Here is a 24606-nt window from a genome sequence, read left to right as displayed (position 1 = left end):
TTCTCTTAGTGAGGAAGAGTTTGCCACAATTGATTTATCAATCAGACCAAAATTGCCAATGCATTTCGGAAATAAATTTCCTTTGTCAGGGCCAGTCTAAAGATAATGCATGCAAGTTCACAAATAAAGAAAACAGTTCAAATTTGTGCAAAACAACGTATTAATGTCATACATCATCGTAATAAAGTTAAGAACATACCATTCAGTTACTTCAACTATGGATTTCATCACTTTACAATAACGGGTTTCTTCTGCTTTCAGCCACTACTTTGTAGGCTGTTTTCCTGCGCTGCTTCCCGTCAGGCAGCTATTGACCACCACATGGCCTCCATGATCATATCTCGCCACACACTTACCAATCTCAAGTAAATTGTTTTCTCCATTTGATTTCATAATTGGATACCTACATTAAACAGGGTCTTATTATTTTTTCGTTTTTTCCTTTTTTCTCACTTTACTCATCCACTTCTGAAACTACAACTGACCAAACAGACCTGCAGCTCCTGTGGATTTTGGCACCCAGCCCTGACATTATTGTACTAGCGTTAAGGAAGACAAGAAAACATACACCATCCCCAACTTCCCCCAGAAACACTTATTTTTCAGAAAAACATCCTCCTATTTTGTGTACTGTAACTAGCTACCTGCACGTGCGAACCCTGACAGATGTGAAGGACAGCAGCTTTTACACTGGTATACAGGGCGTGAAGGATAGCATATCTTACATTGGGAGACTGGACATACTCTGGGTGTGAGGACAGCAGCTTTTAAATGCCACCCCCCACCCTCCCTGAACTCTGAAATCAAGGGGTTTCATCCCCAAACCACTCCCGTTAATCCTGCACTCTCTCCCCTAATTGTCCTTATGCTACCATCCCACATATATACTCAAACACACACACCAATACAAACACACACACCTTCTCCCCAGCCCCTCCCCACAACATACACAGACATGCAAACAGACACACACTTACCTCCCGTGCTCATCTCGGCCGCACCAGTCAGCCGCTGCGCACCCTTGTGTGTGACAGGGGCATGACAGTCAGATTTAGAAAGACCACTCTGAGCGGTCCCAGAGCAGTCTTTCTAAAATCGGTCTTTTTTTCATTAAAATAAGACTTTTTCACTTAATACCAGGACAGCACCTCTTACATTGGAAGATGGGGCATGAAGGACAGCATTTCCTACATTGGGAGGCTGAACATATTCAGGATGTGAAGGACAGCACCTCTTACACTGGGAGATGGGGCGTGAAGGACAGCATCTCTTACATTGGGAGGCTGGACACAGTCAGGATGTGAAGGACGGCAGCTTTTACATTCGGAGATGCATATCCCAGATGTGAAGGACGATGCCTCTTCAGATGGTAGGTGCATACATCAAGGATTGTGAAGGACAGTGCACCATGCCTGTCAGTGGGAACTACTATGAACAGGAATTAATAGAATCAATACAGCAATTTGCCTCGTAGGTAGCATTCGGTTGTAAGCAAGCAGACCAATACCCAACATCTGTTTGTGATTTTTATTAGTTTTTTAGAGTTTAATGGCAGATGGGGATGAGAGGGAGGGCATTTGTTTCTTCCTCTGCCAGAGCCCTCTGCCTACTGATCTTGGAGTCACAAGCTCCCTTCCGTGCAGCATGGTTTGGGGGCTGACTGCAGAATAACTGATTTTGGCTGTGAGAAAGAACACACAAAAGATATGAATTAAAACCAATATTACAGCAGTGAAACACAGTATAGGATACACGTACAGAGCCCTAACTTCAGGGAATACAGCAACACACTTTAGGATGCAGCGATGACAGCCAGGGGACATAATTGCATATACCACTCAGGATGGAAGGCTCTCTGAAGGTGTGCAACATCCCATTTTAAAAATGATGTAGGAGTTAGGCCTCCTTGACTACACCTAGGAAAGCCTGACGGCATATGCCAACAGCAAATGCATTGATGTGGCGTACTTCTTTTTTTTAACTTTAAGATTTTCAAGTATACAGTAACATCGAACAAGTAACAAACCTAAAATGCAGCAAGAACAAGTCAACTGAGTCGAAAAGATCAGCAAGAGAGACGGAAACAAAAAGAGTAATACGTTCAACTTCAGTCATAAAAAAGATTTTGAAGGCATACACCCAAAGAGAGACACATGATTTCCAATAAACACGAATTTAAACACACCCCAGTAGTGAATGAGACCCTGAGATAAAGATAATTGCAAGTAAGACAAATTTATATGAGAAAGTATGCAAGCAGAGAAACTCTGCTGCCCGAGAGCGCTCTGCCAAACAATACACGGGCAGCACATTATGAACAAAAATAACATCACTGGTGATGTAACTCGATAAAGTACGAACTAATAGTTTCAATTAGTCAACCCCCATGGCACAGCATACGCATATAGGTGGTGGTAGACTACAATTGGTTGCTGTGTCCAAGTCGATCAGGGAGCACGTGGGTCAGCTGGGCTCATCTCTGCGGTGAAGTTTGTGTTAGCAGAATGTTACTTATCTAACTGTCTAAGCTAGCACAAACAGGAACTGATGACAAGAGACATATGGCAACCATACAATTGTGGCATGATTGGGGGGGCACTCTTCGAACTTACTGGCAGATATATTGGCATGTTACCCCTAGCATGAAAAAGAAAAGAGATTCAACATGTGAATCCTCCCGTCCCCTGCACACTTTCTTGTGTTGGATAAACCAACTACTATGGTCTATAAAGAAACTTACAAAGTAGGTTAAAGATATATTAATGATGTACCACACAAAGAAGGCTTCTAAAACAAAAATTGCATGGATATATTTTTTCAAAGAGTACAAATTCCAAAACAAATAACAGTTTTACACAGAAATAGGTGAACAAGGTGTTGACAATGGTCCATTTTCAGTGGCGATGCGTTTCGAGGAGAAAAGTCCTCTTCTTCATAGGCCTAAATGGACTGTAAAGGAAATTTCATTACAGATATGTAGGGTTTTGTTGTAAGGCACAGAATACTTATACCAACAATGTATTTAAAGAAACATCTTTTGACAGTTAGAGATAAATCAAGATATTCTTGGATCATTTCACAAAATAATTATTCAGTGGAAAAGCAAAAAATGGCGAGTGACTTGATCCAATCCCAACACAATATAACAAATGGTATATCACCATGAGACGCAATATATCCCATAGAGAATGAATTTAGCAAACAACAGCGACAACCCACAGCCTCATAGTTCCAGCACATTAGCTCCCACGGCCTGAAAATGTAGGAAGTACCTGTTGGTGTCAAGATGAGAGAAAGTGAAGGCGTACAATATCCCAGTTGGAGACGACGTGAAGTTTCTAAACATTTACTTTCTAATATATTACCACAGTAGTTAACAGCGGGCTGATTGTACTTTGTTACTCCGCGATTTACCTGATCTACGTTATCATTATCCTTCATTTAGAACCATCGGGGTATGTAGTTGCTCTTGAAACGATTATATTGATTTTTACATCTCTCGTGTTACTATACATTTTTAAGTTTTTTTTTTCTCACGTTTTATCCTATTTAGATTCTTGAATCCGTATTGTGGGATTTAAGTGAACCATGATGGTTACTTTTACCCATCGCTTGTTGTCCACCAGTCAATGAAGATACTTCATGTTGAATATTTTCAATTCATGTAGAGTAAGCTACCGTTTATCCTTACTTTCATCTGCTACTCATTTTTACCTACTTATTATCTATATAATCTATACCTCCATCTATCTATGTTTATCACCGCTTCAACTGTCTTTATTTCATATTTTTACAGGTGCCTATGTTATTCTCTAGATTTCCACATTTATTTGTCCCTTGAGACTGATTCAGGCTTTTACTGGCAAATGCATTTAACTGTTTGATGCACTTTTGGTTACCCTTGATATACACTTCTATAAACTTTTTGATTTATTTAGTCTACATCTCATTTCACTGGGTGTATACTTGGGTTTTTCCCGTCAGTCTTATTAGTCACTGATTCTTACAGACCATATTTTTTCTTTCTATGGTCCTTTTTCCCTCGAATACTAATTATCTGTGTCGACATTAGTGTTCTTTTTCATTTTTTACAGACATAACTGAATGATTAGCTAACCTTACCTTTTGAAAACTGACACATCTCGGCTGAATTTGAGCCTTCATTAGAAAGTAATATGTTTAGAAACTTCACGTCGTCTCCAACTGGGATATTGTATGCCTTCACTTTCTCTCATCTTGATGCCAACAGATACTTCCTACATTTTCAGGCCGTGGGAGCTAATGTGCTGGAACTATGAGGCTCTGGGTTGTCGCTGTTATTTGCTAAATTCATTCTCTATGAGATATATTGCGTCTCATGGTGATATGCCATTTGTTATATTGTATTAGGATTGGATCAAGTCACTAACCATTTTTTGCTTTTCCACTGAATAATTATTTTGTGAAATGATCCAAGAATATCTTGATTTATCTCTAACTGTCATTTTAAAGATTTCATTTCCGTCTGCTATTCTGCCTTCCTGTAGAGCATTTGGGTGTGGCAGCCCACCGTGCACTCCATAGACTGGAGACTCAGCTCTCGTCTTATTGCCACTCCGGAGCTAGAGTTTGGTAGCTTGAGCACTGATTTCCAGAATGAGGCTTCTAGTTTGGTCCAGATGTTCTATGGAATGGTCGGCATGGCCTTGCTGCCATATGTTACAGCAGGCACCACTTTCATTTTATAGAAATTGAATGTCGGTTGCAACGTAAATGTTCCAAATTTGCGATCAATTGCACCACTTTCATTTTATAGAAATTGATTGTCGGTTGCAACGTAAATGTTCCAAATTTGCGATCAATTGCCTTCGCCTGTGCAGCTAGTTTTTTGATCTTTTTGTGCAGTACCGTTTGCATGGTGATTTTGCATTTGTACTGTCGAGATGTACCCCCAGGTACTTGAAGTTCTCAACGGTTTCAATTTTTGAGTAACCAAGGTACCATTTTAGATATTCGATTTTCTTTTTCTTTTTTTGCAGAATCAAGGCCTTGGTTTTTCCTTTGTTGATTTAAAGGAAGTTTTCACTTGCGTACTGTTGGAGACCGTTAAGTTGCCGTTGTAGGCCTACTGGAGTCTGATCGAATAATGTAAGGTCAACAGCGTGAGGAAGTCGTTCAATCACAGAGTTTGCAATTTTAGGCGGAAATGCATGCATGGTGGTTGTACTTTCTTGGAGGTCGCCTATGTAGGCTAAGAATAGAGCTGAAGCCAGTGAACAGCCCTGTTTGACTCCCCGTGTGATCGCGATTTCGTCCGATAGTTCTCCTTCTCGGCTTAGACGCACCCTCATCAAGGTGCTGTGATGCAGGGCATGAATGGGAGGCAGTATATCTTCTGGACAATTCCAGTCACTTAGTTTCCTCCAGAGTCGGTGCCTCTCGATGCGGTCGGAAGCTTGCGTGAAATCTACGAACACGACGAAGAGACGTTGACCAAGTTGTAGGGCTTTGCTTTTCAGTATACTGCATATTAGTATGTTACCTGCTGTTCCGGCTTTTTTTTTTTTAAAGCCTGCTTACAGATGGTCATTGCAATTTGCAGAGGCAGCCCAGTTTTGAAATTTCCTTAGGAGTAAGGTTCCATAGACTTTCCCTATGGTATCGAGAAGCACGATCGGCCGAAAATTCAGAGGGTTCTTTATGTCTCCCTTTTTATAGATGGGAATTATCGTTGCTGTAGTCCATGATTTCGGCACTGAACTCGTGTCTGCACAGTGTCAAAAGATTTCGCTGATCAAGTCAGCCCATTCTTCGGGGTGTGCTTTTAGTTCGAAGTTGGTGATCCCATCGGGACCGGGAGCTCGTGAATTTTTTATTTTTTTGATGACCTCCAGAATATCTTCTTTATCTTCGAGATTGATCCATTTTACGTTGGTGTGTTGGGGCTCCCCTGTGTTTTCAGGTGTAACAGATTTGAACACTTCAGCAAAATGTGTTTCCCAGGTAATCTGACTGATGTTGTTTGTTATCAAATTTTCCAAAGGGGTTTCTGTGGCTCTCACTAGGGACCAAAAGTCTCTGGCATTGTTCGTTGTTAGTGATGTTTTCTGCGTCCATCTGATAGAGTTTACTTCGATGGACTCGGACCCAGGCTTTGTACTCTGATTTCAGGGCTTTGGTTATGGTATTGCCCTATGCAGTAGGATGGCATTTTTTTATGATCCTCGTGGCTCTTCTGTGTTCACGTCTTCTCTCGACCAGATCTTTGTTATAAGTGTGATTTTTGATGGCACTTGTGGTCTTCAAGCTTGTTTTTAGGCATGTGTATGCCACTAATAGTGGTTGGTAGTCGACTGGTTTGGTTTCTACCCTCTCGACATTTCCTTTGTATCTGTCATGCATGCTGGACGTGGTTCTACCTCTTACGCTCATAGAACAGCTAGACCGTTCTATTCCAAATGGCGGTTGTTCGATTCATTGCCGGGAAAGCGACGTCTGCACTTTTCACGTCGCTAAATTCACGTGAATTCTGCTTCATCACGTGAGCTACGGCATTACATATATAAGTAGCGTGGAAACTTCACTCGCTGCTTCTGATCGAATCATTTGGCGTTGTGTAGCTGAACCTCCGATCTGCGTCCTTGCAGTTTTCCTCAGCTGCTTCTTGGGCCTTCTATAGTGTGTTTTCCGTCACACGCTGATTCCTGGAGCTGCTTGTTCGCGTGTAATTCCACACGCGCACGTTGTCTTCAAACGCGGCTGTCCTGGGCTGCGTGTATCCTGTTAGCGTGCAAAACCACAAGCGCACGTTGTCTTCAAGCGCGGCTGCCTGGGCTGCGTGAATCCTGTTCGCGTGTAATTCCACACGCGCACGTTGTCTTCAAACGCGGCTGTCCTGGGCTGCGTGAATCATGTTCGCGTGTAATTCCACACGCGCACGTTGTCTTCAAACGCGGCTGTCCTGGGCTGCGTGTATCCTGTCAGCGTGCAAATCCACAAGCGCACGTTGTCTTCAAGCGCGGCGGACCTGGGCTGCGTGTATCCTGTACGTTGTCTTCAAGAGCGGCGGACCTGGACTGCGTGAATCCTGTTTGCGTGTAATTCCACACGCGCACGTTGTCTTCAAACGCGGCCGTCCTCTGCTGCGTGTATCCTGTCAGCGTGCAAATCCACAAGCGCACGTTGTCTTCAAGCGCGGTGGACCTGGGCTGCGTGAATCCTGTTCGCGTGTAATTCCACACGCGCACGCTGTCTTCAAGCGCGGTTGTTCAGGACTGCGTGTATCCTGTTCGCGTGCAAATCCACAAGCGCACGCTGTCTTCAAGCGTGGCTGGCCTGGATTGCGTGAATCCTATTCGCGTGTAATTCCACACGCGCACACTATTTTCTTCGCGGCTGTTCAGAACCGCGTGTACTTTGTTTATTCCACAAAAGGGCGCTATTTCCGACTCCTGCATCTGTGACACTAACAGGTGGACTTATTCATTTCTATACTTTTCTCTACGTGGGAAGGAAGCTTTTCAAGGACTGTTGGAAGGTGACAGTGAACAGTACTTTGGACGCTATCCTGTGGTGCAGCAACCCGGTATCTAGCGTGAGCCTCGTGCCGTTCGGGATAAGTCTCCCTTACTAATCTTCCCTTTCTTGTCGTTTGTTCCAATTTCGGATTTTACTCAAGAGACTTCTGCTGGATTCTTCTACACCAGTCATAAGGTCAGTGTGTGAATTAATGCCAGATACTGTTCTATCATAGAGAGTCGATTTGGGGCAGTTTCTTATGATACTTTATTTTGTTCTAGGCTGACTTCCTATACTTTACCCACGCCCTTTCCAGTGATCCATCTCTCTGCCTGTTTCATCAGTCAGAGAGTCGTATCATTTGGAAGGTCTAAACTTGACTTCACAACTATCAAATCGTGTGAACAGGGATCCGGAAGACCCTACCATCTGTATCCTTTTGAGTACCGTATCCTTTTCAGTCAATACTTTGGTGCTTTATGACAGAATCAGAAGCCATGGAGGGTACGGATCCCTTAACTGTTTTGACTCAGTTGATCAGCGATTTGAGAAATGAAATGGTTTAGGCACAGGACATGTTACGGCACCGTATGGACGTTATGCAAGACGCCATGCACGCTAGTCCTCAGGGAGCACAGATTCCGATGGCCACTGCATCTGGATCTGGGACTATGACACCCCCAAAGGAAACTATTAATGTGGTTATGCCCACTCAGTTTCCCTTGGCTCCTCCGGAACGGTTCACAGGTGACCCCAAAACCTATAGAACCTTCGTTAATCAGTGGCGACTCCATTTTCTTTGCCGTCCTACATCATTCCCTGATCTAACCACAAAAGCAGCATTTGTGCTTTCCCATTTAGGGGGTACAGCTGCTGCTTGGGCTAACCCTTTGTTGGAATCAAATAGCCCTTTGTTATACGACTGTGATGATCTTTTGGCTGCTATGAGTAAAGTATTTGACATGCGTTATGCTACTCAAGCTATGGATCTGGAGTTACTTAATCTACAACAAGGCAGTTAACCTCTTTTTCCTTACATTGCCCGATTCAATCAATTAACAGCCGAAACCCAATGGCCTGAAGGCAAGAAAACGGCTGTTTTCTACAAGGGTCTTTCAGAAGAACTGAAAGATGCCTTATCCATGGTTCCGGTGGTTCCTACGGGATTCACAGAGTTGCTCGATTTGGTTCTACAAATCGATGCCCGAAGAAATGCTCGGAAAGGAACATTCTTAAAAGCATCGGTTCGTTCGGAGGCACCGGCAGTTCCCTCGAACGACCCTGAACCAATGCAGATTGGCGCTGTGAGAGGCCGGTTGTCCAATGCAGAAAGAGAGAACCGAAGAAAGAACAATTTATGTATGTATTGCGGTTCATCCGAGCATTTATTAGCGACATGTCCTAAGAAACCAGTCAAGCGTTCGGGAAACGCCAAAACTCGACAGTAGCAGGAGTCCCTGTGTCGAGTGTTTTATCGGACTCCAGTACCATTCCTAATCACGCACCTATAGCTGTCGAGGTGATGTTACGTTGTGATGACCAAGGCCATGATTGATTCCGGAGCCACTAACAATTACATAGACATCACATATGCCAAGAATTGTTCCATACCCCTTGTAAACAAGAACAAACCTGAAACGGTTAATACCGTGGACGGATCTGTTTTGACTTCTGGTATGGTAACCCAGGAGACGGTACCTGTTCAGATGACATTGTCTAATAGTCATTCGGAAGAAATCGTCTTCGATGTCATAGCTGCTCCGCAGTACAAAATAATACTTGGTCTTGCCTGGTTGACCCTTCATAATCCCGCTATTGACTGGGTTACGGGATTGGTCCAGTATCCTTCAATTTATTGCAATGAACATTGCTTTACCAGTCAGGAGGTGTCAAACAATTCACATATATTGGCCTCTATGGGGGGAGCTTCAACTATTAGTGTGGTACATCAAAGCGATACAACCATACCATGCGAATACACTGAGTACACTAATGTTTTTGATAAAGGCCAGGCAGAACAACTGCCTCCACATCGACAGTATGACTGTCCGATTGAACTGATTCCTGGAGCTAAAATCCCTACAGGTCGTGTATATTCATTGACTCCAAAAGAAGACGTTGTGTTGAAAGAATACATCGATAAAGCTCTAGCGATGGGATTCATACGGCCATCGCCTGCTGCGTCTCCTCTATTCTTTGTTCCGAAGAAAGAGGGAGATCTAAGGCCTTGCATTGATTACAGGGCACTTAACGACATCACCATAAAAAATCAGTATCCTTTACCGCTGATAAACGTTCTATTGGATCAATTAGGTACTTCCAGGTACTTCACTAAATTGGACTTGCGAGGAGCATACAATTTAGTTCGCATTCGTGAGGGCGATGAATGGAAGACCGCTTTCAAGACGCGGTATGGCCTTTACGAATATTTGGTGATGCCTTTTGGTCTGTGCAACGCTCCCGCTACTTTTCAGTTCTTCATGAACGATATTTTCAGGGATATAATGGACCAATTTGTGGTGATTTATTTGGATGATATTCTGATTTATTCATCGTCTTTTTCAGAACACGTCAAGCACGTTTCTACAGTCTTACAAAGACTCAGGGAGAACCTTCTTTTTGTGAAAGCCGAGAAATGTTTCTTTCATTCACAGGAAGTGGAATTCCTGGGTTACGACATTACCAATCTAGGTGCTCGAATGAGCCGTTCCAAAGTGAAGGCCATATTGAATTGGCCTGTTCCGCACAATGCCAAATCATTACAGTCTTTCCTAGGCTTTGTGAATTTTTATCGCAGGTTTATTCGTTCCTTCTCCAAAACAGTGGCTACTTTGACGGCTTTAACTAGTTCCAAAGTTCCTTTCCGTTGGAACCAGAATGCCCAAGCATCATTCGAGATGTTAAAGGAAGCATTTACCACCGCACCCGTGCTTCAGCATCCAGATCACCAGTTTATTGTTGAAACGGATGCATCCAGTGTCGCTACTGGAGCGGTGCTCTCACAGGTTTGCACAGAAACCAAGGAGGAGCACCCAGTGGCTTTCTTCTCTCGCAAACTTGCCCCATATGAACGAAATTACACCGTCACTGAGCGGGAATTACTGGCAATCAAGGATGCTTTCCGAGAATGGCGACATCATCTTCTTGGGGCCAAACATCAGATGTTGGTGTACTCTGACCATAGAAATCTTCAAGCATTCAAATCTATGAAATGTCTTACGGCTCGACAGGCCAGATGGCATGTCTTTTTTGCTCAATACGATTTCCAGGTCACATATCATCCTGCCAGAGAACACGTTAAGTCAGACGCTTTGTCTCGCATTGGTGAGGAGGCGAAGGAAGAATCACAGGTGCGCAATCAGTTTTTGGCAGATCATGTAATATGTAGTTGTTCTGTTCAACCATCCTTAAAAAACGAAGTACAGGAGTGGGTGAAAAATCATCCCCAAGTGATCCAGGATATGAAGCTGGACGTACATAACGGTTTACCTTTCACACAAGGAGTGCTCTACTTACCAACGTTTTCAACGCGGAATAAGGCCCTCAAGTGGAATCATGATTCCTTGATCGCAGCCCATCCTGGACAGAAGAAAACACTAGAGCTGCTTAAAAGATGGTGTTGGTGGCCATCCATGACAAAAGATGTCATAAATCATGTATACACATGTTCTGTATGCATCCAATGCAAAAACACTCCTGGTAAACCAGTGGGCTTACTCCAGTCCCTACCTGTCCCTACCTGTCCCTAACAAACCATGGTACATGATATCTATGGATTTTGTGGTGGAACTCCCACAAAACCAGGAATACGATACCATATGGGTTGTAGTGGATTACTTCACTAAATTGGCTCTTTATATTCCCTGTATCGGTTTACCAACAGCTGCTGTTTTGGCTGACCTGTTCATTCGACATGTATTCCGTTTCTTTGGTTTACCGTCAGTAATCATTACGGACAGGGGCTCACAATTTGCGTCACGCTTTTGGAGAGCACTAACTTCAGCATTACTGATTGATGACAGAATGTCCAGTGCTTATCACCCTCAAACTGATGGACAGACCGAAAGAGTCAATAGCACTATGGAACAATATCTGCGGTGTTTGTGTCTGCAGTTTCAATCAGATTGGCTCAAGGTCCTGCCGGCAGCAGAATTCGCCTACAACAACTCCTATCATAGTGCCATAGGCACTTCACCTTTCTATGCTCTTTATGGACAACACCCCCGATCAATACCTTTGGATTCCAGTTTATCTTTGGATACTCCTGCCGCAGGCCGTACTGTTCGTGATCTTAAGAATCTACAGAGGAAAGTGAAGCAGCAATTGGAACAAGCTAAAAGACACGACAAGTTCTATGCCGATGCTCATAGAGTACCTGCACCTGTCTACAAGGCTGGTATGAAAGTATGGTTATCCACTAAGAACTTGAGGATACCAGGAAAAAAGAAATTGTTGCCTAAATACATTGGTCCGTATGCAGTACTCCAAGTAATTAATCCGGCTGCTGTCCGTCTGGCTTTGCCACAACGATGGCGAGTGCATCCCGTATTCCACGTGTCACTCATTAAGCCGTGTTCTGAAGCTACCAGATTGCCTGTACGGCCTGTTGCTATTTATGTGAGGGGTTCAGATGAGTACGAGGTACAGGACATACTGGATATGAGGCTACGTTCTGGTAGGCCGTATTATCTGGTGGATTGGAAGGGCTACGGTCCCGAAGATAGGTCCTGGGAACCTCTTTCCAATATACATGCTCCTGCTTTATTGAAGCGTTTTCACTCGAAAAGGGGAGAGGTTGCCCCTTTGGGGGATGGCACTGTCATGCATGCTGGACGTGGTTCTACCTCTTACGCTCATAGAACAGCTAGACCGTTCTATTCCAAATGGCGGTTGTTCGATTCATTGCCGGGAAAGCGACGTCTGCACTTTTCACGAGGCTAAATTCATGTGAATTCTGCTTCGTCACGTGAGCTACGGCATTACGTATATAAGTAGCGTGGAAACTTCACTCGCTGCTTCTGATCGAATCATTTGGCGTTGTGTAGCTGAACCTCCGATCTGCGTCCTTGCAGTTTTCCTCAGCTGCTTCTTGGGCCTTCTATAGTGTGTTTTCCGTCACACGCTGATTCCTGGAGCTGTTTGTTCGCGTGTAATTCCACACGCGCACATTGTCTTCAAACGTGGCTGTCCTGGGCTGCGTGTATCCTGTTAGCGTGCAAATCCACAAGCGCACGTTGTCTTCAAGCGCGGCTGCCTGGGCTGCGTGAATCCTGTTCGCGTGTAATTCCACACGCGCACTTTGTCTTCAAACGCGGCTGTCCTGGGCTGCGTGAATCCTGTTCGCGTGTAATTCCACACGCGCACATTGTCTTCAAATGCGGCTGTCCTGGGCTGCGTGTATCCTGTCAGCGTGCAAATCCACAAGCGCACGTTGTCTTCAAGCGCGGCGGACCTGGGCTGCGTGTATCCTGTACGTTGTCTTCAAGAGCGGCGGACCTGGACTGCGTGAATCCTGTTCGCATGTAATTCCACACGCGCACGTTGTCTTCAAACGCGGCCGTCCTGTGCTGCGTGTATCCTGTCAGCGTGCAAATCCACAAGCGCACGTTGTCTTCAAGCGCGGCGGACCTGGGCTGCGTGAATCCTGTTCACGTGTAATTCCACACGCGCACGCTGTCTTCAAGCGCGGTTGTTCAGGACTGCGTGTATCCTGTTCGCGTGCAAATCCACAAGCGCACGCTGTCTTCAAGCGCGGCTGGCCTGGATTGCATGAATCCTATTCGCGTGTAATTCCACACGCGCACACTATTTTCTTCGCGGCTGTTCAGAACCGTGTGTACTTTGTTTATTCCACAAAAGGGCGCTATTTCCGACTCCTGCATCTGTGACACTAACAGGTGGACTTATTCATTTCTATACTTTTCTCTACGTGGGAAGGAAGCTTTTCAAGGACTGTTGGAAGGTGACAGTGAACAGTACTTTGGACGCTATCCTGTGGTGCAGCAACCCGGTATCTAGCGGGAGCCTCGTGCCGTTCGGGATAAGTCTCCCTTACTAATCTTCCCTTCCTTGTCGTTTGTTCCAATTTCGGATTTTCCTCAAGAGACTTCTGCTGGATTCTTCTACACCAGTCATAAGGTCAGTGTGTGAATTAATGCCAAATACTGTTCTATCATAGAGAGTCGATTTGGGGCAGTTTCTTATGATACTTTATTTTGTTCTAGGCTGACTTCCTATACTTTACCCACGCCCTTTCCAGTGATCCATCTCTCTGCCTGTTTCATCAGTCAGAGAGTCGTATCATTTGGAAGGTCTAAACTTGACTTCACAACTATCAAATCGTGTGAACAGGGATCCGGAAGACCCTACCATCTGTATCCTTTTGAGTACCGTATCCTTTTCAGTCAATACTTTGGTGCTTTATGACAGTATCTATGCGTTAGGTCTTTGATCGCTGCAACATTTAGTTTAAGCCGTGTTCTTTGTGCTTCGGATTAGCCAGCAAGTCTCCAAAGGATTATGATCGCTGGCAGTTGTGCGTTGCATGTTAAAAAGAGACCGTGGCACAAAGCAGCGGTTTAGAGACAAATATGTAGTCAATTGTCTCAACCGAGTCTGCTCGTTCCCAGGTAGGTATTCTATTTGGTTATGGGAAGGCGGCATTGAGATTGTGCAATTCGCGTGATTGAGTTAAATCAAGCCATGCTCTTCCTCGCTGTTCAGCTGCCGATTGCTGGTTTTTTCACAAATTCTTGTCTGGGTTTTGCAGACTGCGTTTAGATCGCCGCATATCATTAGGGAGGTCACCAACAGCTTGGCCATTGCTTTGTCAATTACATGTTCACACATTGTGATAAATCTTTCCTCACTGATTGCAGCTGGGTTCCAATATGTGTTGGCGATGAGTACTGTGTTTACTGTGTCTTTGGTGTTGCTTGTCTGTTTCCAGGTAACACTTACTGCCAAGATTAACAGGTTTGCAATCAAGGTTGGACCAATTGAGAGTCCACATCCGGTGCAGCAAGTGATCGTGAGCCCTGACATCGGCCGTCCGAGATGACCCTTAGTTGCTGGAGCTAGTGTGATTTGATATCCCTCCATGGTTGAAGGGTTTGTTAACCAGGTCTCCTGGAGACATATATATCATATTCCCCAAGGTTGACATCTTGACATCTCCTGGTACCGTTAGATGTGAGTGCCCTCTTGTGTTCCACAAGCATATCTTTACTGCGGTGAGGGTCTTCTTCTTGTGACGTTGATGTTGGCTTATGCTCGCTGTGGATGGATTGCTATTTTCTTCGGTGCATTGTGAGAGCTTTTGGTAACCAGGCCCAGATTCCTTGTTTATTGCCTGCCTGGTGAATCGGTTCCTGATATGTGGGACTGTTTTGCACGGTTTGCAAAATAGTCCTTATTGTTGCATTATGTTTACTTGTTGAGCTCTGTTCTCTCTCCCCTTGGTTGTTATGAGAGTGACTCGTAGTTTTCGAATTTTCTGCCTTCGTGACTTTGTCTTTGCTTTTTTGCAGTTCCTGTCTTATATTGGTGGATTTTCGGTCATTGTGGCTCTGGTTCGTTGCATCCTGTTTTTCATACCCTTGTGCGGTTTTGCACTGATGGTTTTTGTCTTAGTCATTCGTGCGCGTTGTGTATTCATCGTTGTTTTGATTCGTCCTGTTGGTCTCTCTCTTTGTGTGATCTTCTTGATGCATTGTGCCATCAAGGTTAAAACCAAGATAGTAGATTTCATATTTACTTTTGTAGATCTGTTTATAAATTGTGGGAGAACCAATATGCAAAAGTGTTGCTGCTTTGTACTTGTCGTGACAAGGTTCGACAATGATCAGATCTTCTGTTTTTATATCTTTTAGTTTAGAGATCTGGCGAAAGATAGCCATGACTGCTCTTCTGTTTAGAGTGACTTCGTCCTTGTTGCTGGATCGTTGTTCCATTTTGAGTGGACCTTCTTGGCGACTCTATCCGATTCTTTTCTGGCCCTTGTTTGTAACTTTTAATCACTTCCGCAAGCTTCGACGACTTTCGTGGTCCGTTTCGTTGAAGTTTGTCTTTCATTTTGAGGAGCAGGTCATTTTTGCATCTAGTTCTCATTGTTGTTTGGAGGTATGGACTTGGGACTTCTTGTTTTTACCTTGGTGTGTTTCATTGGATAAACGATTATGTCTTTCTTCTAGTGTTTCGAAGTCTCTTTCACGGCATGCCTCTTTTTTTTCCTTTTGGGATTAATACTGTTTCGGTGTCAAGGAATTGTCTTTATGTCTTATCTTTTGGACTTACGATAGATGTTGTGACTTGTGGTGAGTCATCATCTGAATAGACACTGACGTTCATAAGGACGTCATCTCTTAGGAAATCTGCTACTGAATTAGGTGAATCTGGTTCCACCTTATTTGAGTCAGGTTGCTGGACAATGCTGCATGTGGAGTGTCCCACCGCATTACTGTTTAAAATGCTCGATGTTCGCACTTGGTTCTGCGTGTTGATTGCATGTTTTGACTTGACTGATCAGCGTCATCGTGTGTTGAGCTGCTGATGTTAATCGGAGCTTCCTTGATCTTTTGGTTTGCTTTTCCAAAAATTAGGTATGCTGGCTCGGGAACCTAGAATTCAGTCTTGGCGCTTGTAGTTGTTTTATCCACGACTAATACCACCGTGGGCATATTGGATGTAGCAGAAATATTGGCTGTTACTTTAGTTTCAGTTCCTGTTCTTGTAGGATTCTCTCCAGAGGTGAGTTTCGTTTTATTGTCTCTAGTTAGATCGATGACTGTTGCTGTTTGTGAACTCGAGTCTTTAGTTGTTGTTGTAGTATTCGTCTTGTTGTTATGTACAACATGGTTTGCCATTTTTGTTGTAATTTTGTCTATTAGTTGAGTCGCCAAGTTGTCCACTCTGTTGTCATGGGTGTTATACTCTTCTTTAGCTGCAATGTAGCCTTCCAGATAAGTTACTTTGGTCAGGATCATAGCTAACATGGTTTGTTGGTCCTTTGTAGTATCATTAATCGCCTCGTACAGTTCACAAAACGGGGCAAGGGCTATTGTAATTGCGGACATTACACTTAACATGTCCGGTTTCCTGGTAGGTGTATCAGGGATGGGAAGAACAGACTGCGAAGAGAGGCTCTTTCCCGGAGGTTGTAGCTGATCACTGACTCTTCTTCTTGGCGTTTGGAACTGGTCGATAGGACCGTATGTTTTGTGAGCTGAGCTGATGCCGGGGAATTCTACAGAGTTTCTCCTTTTGTCAAAGATCTTGGCTTGTTGTTTTTCATCATCCAATCGTGGTCTTCCAACATCTGAGATTGTGATGGGAGAGGCTTTCTCTACAGTTGGCTCTGCTTCCAACAGTGGTGCTAAAGTTGCCACCCCTCTTTGGTTTTCTTCAGCAGGGAGATGTCCTGCATTTTGTTGCATATCGTGTGCTTGTGGAGAGCTGCCTGGGAGTGGCAAAGCAGAAGCATTATTTTCAGTCACTGGCCGGGGACTCTGCATGGCCATTTCAAGACCAGGTGTGGCTTCATTGGGGTCGATCCGCCTCTCCTTTGTGCATTTCTTATTGCATGCGATGCCGCTATTAGCTTCGTCGTCTATCACTGTCTTTATCGCATTCTGTTGTTTTGAAGTGACTGGGCGAATTTCTTCTGCAATTTCGCTGTTAGGACTGTGAGAGATGTTTATCCCTGGTCGTGCTTCTAGCGGAGCCTCACATGCTGTTGTCGATGAGGATGTTTGCGGCGCCCCCAGAGATTCCTGGGTTATAATTTTGCCGTCATCACTTTTGCGATGTTTAGGGCATGGGACATTTTCCTTTACAGCGGCAAGCATTTCAGCGTCAGAATGTTCTCTATAGTCTTTGTTTTTTGTTGACAGCTGAGCTTTGAAGAAGTCGGTTAATATCCGCATTGTGGTCTGTTTTGTTGCGGATCCAGAGCTTGTGGTGATAAATGCTCTGCCTTTTTTATTTTGCAAATCTAGATTTTTGCGCACACTGTTTCATTCAGGGCGAACGCCATTTCTTTTTTTATTGACTTTCCTATGTCTTGATTGCTGCTCGCTGTCCTCTATGGCTCTCTTTTTTGCATTTCGTATTGGAGTTGCCTCTGTGAGTGATTGATCTGTAAGTAATAGATCTGGTGTATTGACAATGATCGGCTCATGCGAGCTGTTCGCTCTGGCGTGAATTTGGGCATATGTTATTGGCACGGAGCTAGGCTCGGCCCGCTCTCCCTCTGATGGCTGTACAACTTAGCCATCGGCCACGGGCGTGCAATCCTGGTCACACCCGGCCCCCGCCTCATGTGCCTTACCCATGCTGGGCTTGGAGTGCGGAGGTGGCGACAGGGGTAATGGGTGTCCTGCCGCTGTGCTTCCACCCAAGCCCTCCGACGAGACCCCAGCGGTCTTTTCGCCAACTGGCTCAGCATCGGCTGCTCTAGCTCACTCCGCCCTCCCTCCGGAAGGCGTTAGCGAGGCAGCTGCCAAGACGCCGGGCTGTGGCACTGTGTTCTCGGCGCTGGGGGCTCAGGAGAGCGGCAACGCGAGCATACATCTCGCATCCAATTTCTCTCGCTCTCTGCGGCTTCCAGTTAGGTGGGAAGGGCTTGGTTTGCCAACTGTAGTGAGTTGTGGGCCTAACGGATTTAGAGAACCGCTCGGCTGTTTGGGGTGACCTACAGATTTATTATTGGCATGAAGTCCTTGTAAACTCGTTGAAGTGTGCATTTCCTTTTCACTTGTGGGATTACCGTGAGGTTTACCTCCATCAGCTCTCAGTCTTAAGCTTCTGAGACAACGTCTGTCTTCTTCTTTGGGCCCCAGACTAGATGAGACAGCTCTTGTATTTTTAGTCGCCATTTGCTTTGGAACGTTGACAAGTTTACTAGTGACAATAAATGTGAGGGTGATTGCAAGTGGGAGTATCAATTCGTTTGCTGTCGTGTGTGTATTAGCAGGGGACAAACGTTCAAGTTCCACTCACGCTGCTTACCGGGGTCAGTTGTGTTTCGTGGGTGGTGGGATGGCACGTCGTCCTGGAGATAGTATTTGAAGGGCGCCTCCATCCTCCGGCACCCGACGGACCATGACAGACCATGATAGACCAATTGTCGCCCTCTTTCTGCACGCGCTCCGCGCTGTAAATGCTCTGAAATAGTCTCTGTTGAACTCTGTGGGTCAGAGTCTCCGCCTCCTCAAGCAATGAAAGTGGTAAGCAGACTGTGCCACGACTCCACGACAGACCACTTGTCGCCCACTTTCCGAATGACTTATTATTTTAGTGACTATGTTGTATTATTAATAAAAGTTATCTTTTAAGCACTTTACTTGGTATTGAGTGCTTGTGTTTTCTGGAGTTGTGTAAGAGTTGATGGTGTCATTCACTCTGTCACTTTCTTCGTCTAACACGACATTGTGTGTGTATGTATGTATATATAGTTTGCTTGTTAGGCAATTATGCAGCAAATTAATTCTGTTTCAAAGCGCCCAAAAGCTAATAGGGAGGGAACATACAGAAATGCAGTGAGGGAAGGGGCAGCCAAACCTACTATGCCTTGTGAGTATTCAGAACGTGCAAGTGCATCAAGGAAGAGGGCAGTGTGGTAGGTGCTGAGGTGTCCATGCTCGAGGGTGAGCCACAGATAAGTGCATGGTATCGTAAGTGAAACAGGTATTCTAAGTGCAATGCGACCATGAGCCGCGTAGGGTGAAAAAGTGCAAGACTCTAGTGCAGAGGGTGTGCCAAGGCAAGTGCTGAGGGTAGACAGAAGCTGGGAAGATTGGGTGAGAATGGTCAGGGCCCCAAGGATGCATAAGGGTCCAAGACATCAATCACAGCAATTGTGAGATTAGCAGAGGGGGCAAGAGGGGAAGGAGGAGGAAAATAGGCACGTCTTGTGGTGCTTTTGGAACTTAAGATGGTCCTTCTTAAGACGCAGAGGGAGGGGGAGGCTGTTCCATAGGAGGGATCCAGCTGAGGAAAGAGAATGACCTCCTGCTCTCTGTTTGGCGAAACGCTTTACACACAGGGAGTTGGTGCCAGAGAAACATAGAGGTCTAGAAGCAGAGTATTTGGTTAGGGAGAGTTGTAATAGTGTGGTCCCTGGCCCCAGACAGCCTTGTGGATGATGCATAGGGATTTAAATTTGATCCATGCAGCAACCAGGACCCAGTGGAGACTTTTTAGGGCATTAGAGATGCAGTCCATGGGCTTAAGGCCAAGGATAAGTCTTGCTGCTCTATCCTGGATTAGCTGAAGGGGTTGCAGAGTGGAAGAAGGTAGATTGAGGAGAAGGCTGTTGTAGTAGTCAAGCCTGGAGACAACCAGGTCTCGGGAAACGTTGAGCTTCTGTGGCAAAGTGAGAAATGGGAGAATTCCTTTAAGAAGGAACAGTTGGAAGTGGGACTTCTTGGCAATGTCCTGCGTGTGATGGAGGAAAGATAAAGAGGAGCCAAAGATGACTCCAAGGTTTCTGGCTTCAGAAGAAGGAGCAGGGGGAGAGCCCAAGGTGGGAGGCCGAGAGAAGGGAAGAAGGAGGGAGCAGGGGTCCCAATAGGAGGGATCTCAATTTTGCTGGCATTGAGGCAGAGATCATTGGAAGAACACCAAGCTTGGATGGCACACAGCCAGTCAGGGATGAAGGAAGGTGCGAGTGAGTCAGCAGGAAGTCTGAAGAAGAGTTGAGTGCTGGAAGTTGAGGGAGAAGGAGGAGATGAGGCGTGTCAGCTGTGCAAGGTAGCTGTTACAGAGCCACAGGGAAAGGATGGACCCCTGGAGGACACCACAGGTGGGGAAGGAAGTGGGAGAAGAGAAAGTGCCCAGGATGACATGGGAAGAGCAGTCAGTTAGGAAAGAAGTCAGCCATTCCAGTGCCCGTTCTGAGATACCAATGGTATTGTGGACCCTCTCTAGACTTGCCCGTACCTAACAATTACTCCATCATACAAGCGGACAGAGACGCCAATACATCGAAAGGAGGAGGCATCGCTTTCATTTACAAAACATCCCTAGACCTAAAAATGATGAACAAACAACATCTACCATCAGCAGAACTATTATCCATCAAACATGCACGTCTACCACATCCACTATTACTATGCACTTGATTTACCGCCCAACTGGCCCTATCGCTACCTTTGAAAATGACATATCACATCTGCTATCAAACAACACCAAAAGTAAGTCCCAAGTCATCATCATGGGTGACTTCAACCTGGGCCTTAAGGATCCTAAAGACACCGCCCTCAAGGACACCATATCCGAATTAGGTTTCACCCACCATATACCTGGTCCCACCCATAATAAAGGGAGGACGCTAGATTGATTAGCTGACCTCAATTGTAGTATCAACGTACTATCCAACACCCCTTGTGCATGGACGGACCACCATCTCATCACATTCACCATGAACAAAGCTAGACCTACCTTACCACAATCCCTAGCACCATCTCTGATGCCCAGAATTAAACGTAATCTTACACTAGAGAACTTTATACCTTTGCTCCGACCAATCACCCACACAAATAAACTGCATCCAGACCCCACAGTAGTAGTAGACCTGTACAATGAAACTATGCTCAAGGCCATTAACAGTATCGCACCCCTTAAAGTTCAGAAACCTAAACCTTGTGCACATATCACAAATGGTACACGCCTCACCACAAGTCTCTCAGGAAAGTCAAAAGATTAGCGGAAACCACCTGGAAAAATGCCCCTTCAGAATCTAACAAAAACAACTTCTCGATAGCCTCCTTCAACTATAAAGTAGCTATCACTCAAGCCAAAAAAGACAACTTCAATGGCCGTATATCTAGAGCCAAATCCAACACAAAGAATTATTCAATATTCTAAAAGAACTAGAATCTCCCTTACCACCACCTGACACTTACTAAAGATGCCACCTGGTGTTTAAACATACAGAATGCCCTCCAAGATAAAATTACCATGCTTTTAAAGAAAATAGAAACCAAAAGAAACCTTATTGACACGGTAACCCCACGAGATCAACCATCTCCGCCCAAACTGACCATACCTCAATTTAACTTCAAGCATCTCTCCTTCAAAGAGGTTGAGATGATTATATGTAAACTCAAACCATTCCATTGTCAATGAGACATTTGTCCAGCCCCACTTACCAAGGAGGCAGCCAAGGAACTTGCTCCATTCATTACCACCCTCATTAATGCCTCCTTTGACTCTAATAGTGTACCTAAAAACCTAAAGACGCCTGGGTACTCCCATTACTGAAAAAACCTACCTTAGACCCCACTAATCCATCTAACTACAGACCCATTATGATAGTTCCTTTTTTGCTAAAAATATTGGACCGAGCAGCCCACCTGAAGATACAGCACTACCTGGAAGTCAACAAACTGTTAGGACTCAGGCAGCCAGGATTTAGACCAATACATGGGGCAGAGATGGCTCTTAGACCTGCAGACTTAACTTCAAATACTAAAAGACAAGGGTAAATCTGTCCTACTTCTCCTACTCGACCTATCCATGGCATTTGACCTTGTGAACCACAAAATATTGTGCAATCACCTGTCATCTGCCGCACACTTCTCTGATGAAGCAAACGCATGGATCAAATCATTCTTGAGCATTAGATCCATGAGGGTCTTTGCCCCCTCAGCAACAGCCCCACCAACTCTCTACAATATTTTCACCAAGGCCCTCTTTGATATTCTGGACTACCTGGGTGTCACATATACTAATTATGCAGACGACACCCAGATACTCATCCCTATCACTGGTTGACTACATTGCAGATACTAAATCCCTCAATGATATCTACAGTGCCATACAGTCCTGGATGGCAAAACACAGGCTTTGTCTCAACGTCGAAAAGACCAAACTGCTTCTACTCGGCTCAACTTCCAAACTGAACAAACTAGTATCATTACTGACATCATTCAACATTGATGGCAACATCATCAAAGTATCAAATGACGTGAAAACATTAGGTATCTATATTGACTCCGCACTCACCCTAGTAAGACAAACTAGCTCCCTAGCCTCCTCCACAGCTTATACATGTAAGCTCATCACAGCTTGCCGGCCCTACCTATCAACACCTAACTGCATATCAGTAGCGAGAGCCCTATTGTTATCGAAACTCGAGTACTGTAATGCGCTCTACCTGGGCACTTCACAGCAAATCATCAACAAAATGCAAGTCATGCAAAACAACACCATTAAAGCAACTTGTAACATCCCAAGGAAACAACATATCACAGCATCCAGACAAAATATAAAATGGCTCAACATCAAGCAAAGAATAGACCTGAAATCACTGTCACTTACCCATAAATGTCTTCACAACCAAGCACCGACTTATCTAGCTGATACTTTCACTCGCCACCCCTCAACACGACCATCTCGCATTGCACAAGCGCAATGCATCACCATTCCTCGTTTCAATCTACAGTGCGCAGGTGGTGTTAGTTTTCCAGTCCTCGCTGCCAAGAAATGGAATTCTCTCCCCACATTACTAAGAGAGGAACCCTCCTTCCACCGTTTCCGCATAATGGTAAAAAGCAACTCATAGAGCAGGATCTTAACCAAGTCGTTCCTTAAACTGAGTAAGCATCCCCAGATTACCTTGCCCCATAAGGTCATTACCCTTGCTGTAAATACTCCCACCCTTTCCTGTCACTGTATTTTTCCTTGTATATTTGACCTGTTTGTAATATCTACTTAATATGCCATTGTATGTGTCCTGCATTCTTTGTGTATTGTTATGACAGCTGTAAACCTGTTGTAAGACTAGCGCCCAGTTGCCTCAGGGCTTGGCATGCGCTCTACAAATAAATAAAATAAAAAATAAATTTGTATGAGGATGGATTGGTTCACAAAAGGCAGAAGAGAGATCAAGTAGATTGAGGACAGCTGGGGAGTTGGAGTCAAGGGATGCGAGCAGTTCTTCACAGGTGTTCAGAAGAGCAGTTTCCATGCCTCTGGATGCTCGGAATCCAGAATGATGATCAGGGAGACCACCAACAAGTTAATTGTGCAAGTTGAGTTGGGGCAGTTCTCCAGCATTTTCCCCAGGAAGGAGATGACTGAAATGGGGAAGTAGGTGGATGGACGGGTAGGGTCTGCTGAAGGCTTTTTCAATAGAGGGTGCACAATGGAGTGCTTGAGGGAGGACGGGAAAAAGCCAGTGTCGAAGGAGTGATTGCAGAAATCTAGGAGTGCGAGCCAATGCTGTCCTTGAAAGTTCTGGACGAGCAGGGGGAGCCTTGTAATGTCTTGGTCAAGCACACAATTGGAGAAAGAGGCTAGCCAGTAGCAGGAAAATGATTCGAATCTTTATGTGCCAAGATGAAAGAAGCTACAAGATGCTACAAGAGCTCAATTAGAGATAGTTATATAGGACGTCAGAAAAAAGACTGGGCAAATCCTGTTATAAAAAAAAGTCTTGTTAAAGAAGACTAGTAATTGGTTTAGGATATAGTTAACCTATGATCTCCTTAAAGCCTTAAGAGGAGGAGTAGAGGTAATTGTGGCTTTAAATATGGCGTCAGATTAGATATTGGAAGAGAAACGGATATGTACAGACTTACCTTGTTCTTTGGTCTTTTCCCCTGTCCTGCAGATTCCAGAGATGTGTGAGCAGTGAGGCAGAGTCAGTAGTTTGTTATCTTATCCACCTCCCCTTTCCTATCCAGGGTGACTTGGTTTTAGCTAAAGCAAGTAACAGCTAGAAACAGAGCACTTTATAAAGGTGTGTGGGGTTCAGCAGCTCCTGCAGAAATTTGACCATTGGCTACAAGACAGGGTAGGAGCCATTTGGCCCCAGAATAGGAGAGCTACAGTGAAGGGGACGTCTTTTGTGACACTTGGCCTTGTGTTCCCCAGAAGAAGTGATAAAGACTGAATGCTAGAGCGACCTAAATAGGAGACCTTCCTGTCTAACTTTCTGAATCCTTTTTGTTTTCTGCCCTTCATTTATAATCCTAAATACAAGGACTATGTCTCCCAAGAATCATTATGTTACAGCCATTCTAAACCTATTTACATGCAATAGTCTTGTGTTTTCATTTTGTCTTGTTGCTTGCCAACACCTGGCTCATACTGTAACTTGCTAAC

At 44.7% G+C, this 24606-nt stretch overlaps 1 long non-coding RNA gene across 2 annotated transcripts in view; it reads right to left on the bottom strand.

Moving 5' to 3' along the window:
• Positions 1-1513: 1513 nt before the first annotated feature.
• LOC138522015 (uncharacterized) overlaps positions 1514-24606 on the bottom strand; it is an 81011-nt gene continuing 57918 nt past the window's right edge. For both annotated transcript variants that reach the window (XR_011283215.1, XR_011283214.1), the window contains one exon: positions 1514-1681. This is a non-coding gene — a long non-coding RNA (uncharacterized lncRNA). The remainder of the gene's footprint in view (positions 1682-24606) is intronic.

This window comes from Ambystoma mexicanum, chromosome 13 (genome assembly GCF_040938575.1).
Source record: "Ambystoma mexicanum isolate Mex_15411 chromosome 13, UKY_AmexF1_1, whole genome shotgun sequence".
NCBI classification, from domain to species: domain Eukaryota; kingdom Metazoa; phylum Chordata; class Amphibia; order Caudata; family Ambystomatidae; genus Ambystoma; species Ambystoma mexicanum.
Note: the sequence above shows the minus strand (reverse complement) of the source record. Positions and strands in the feature narration are given on the sequence as shown.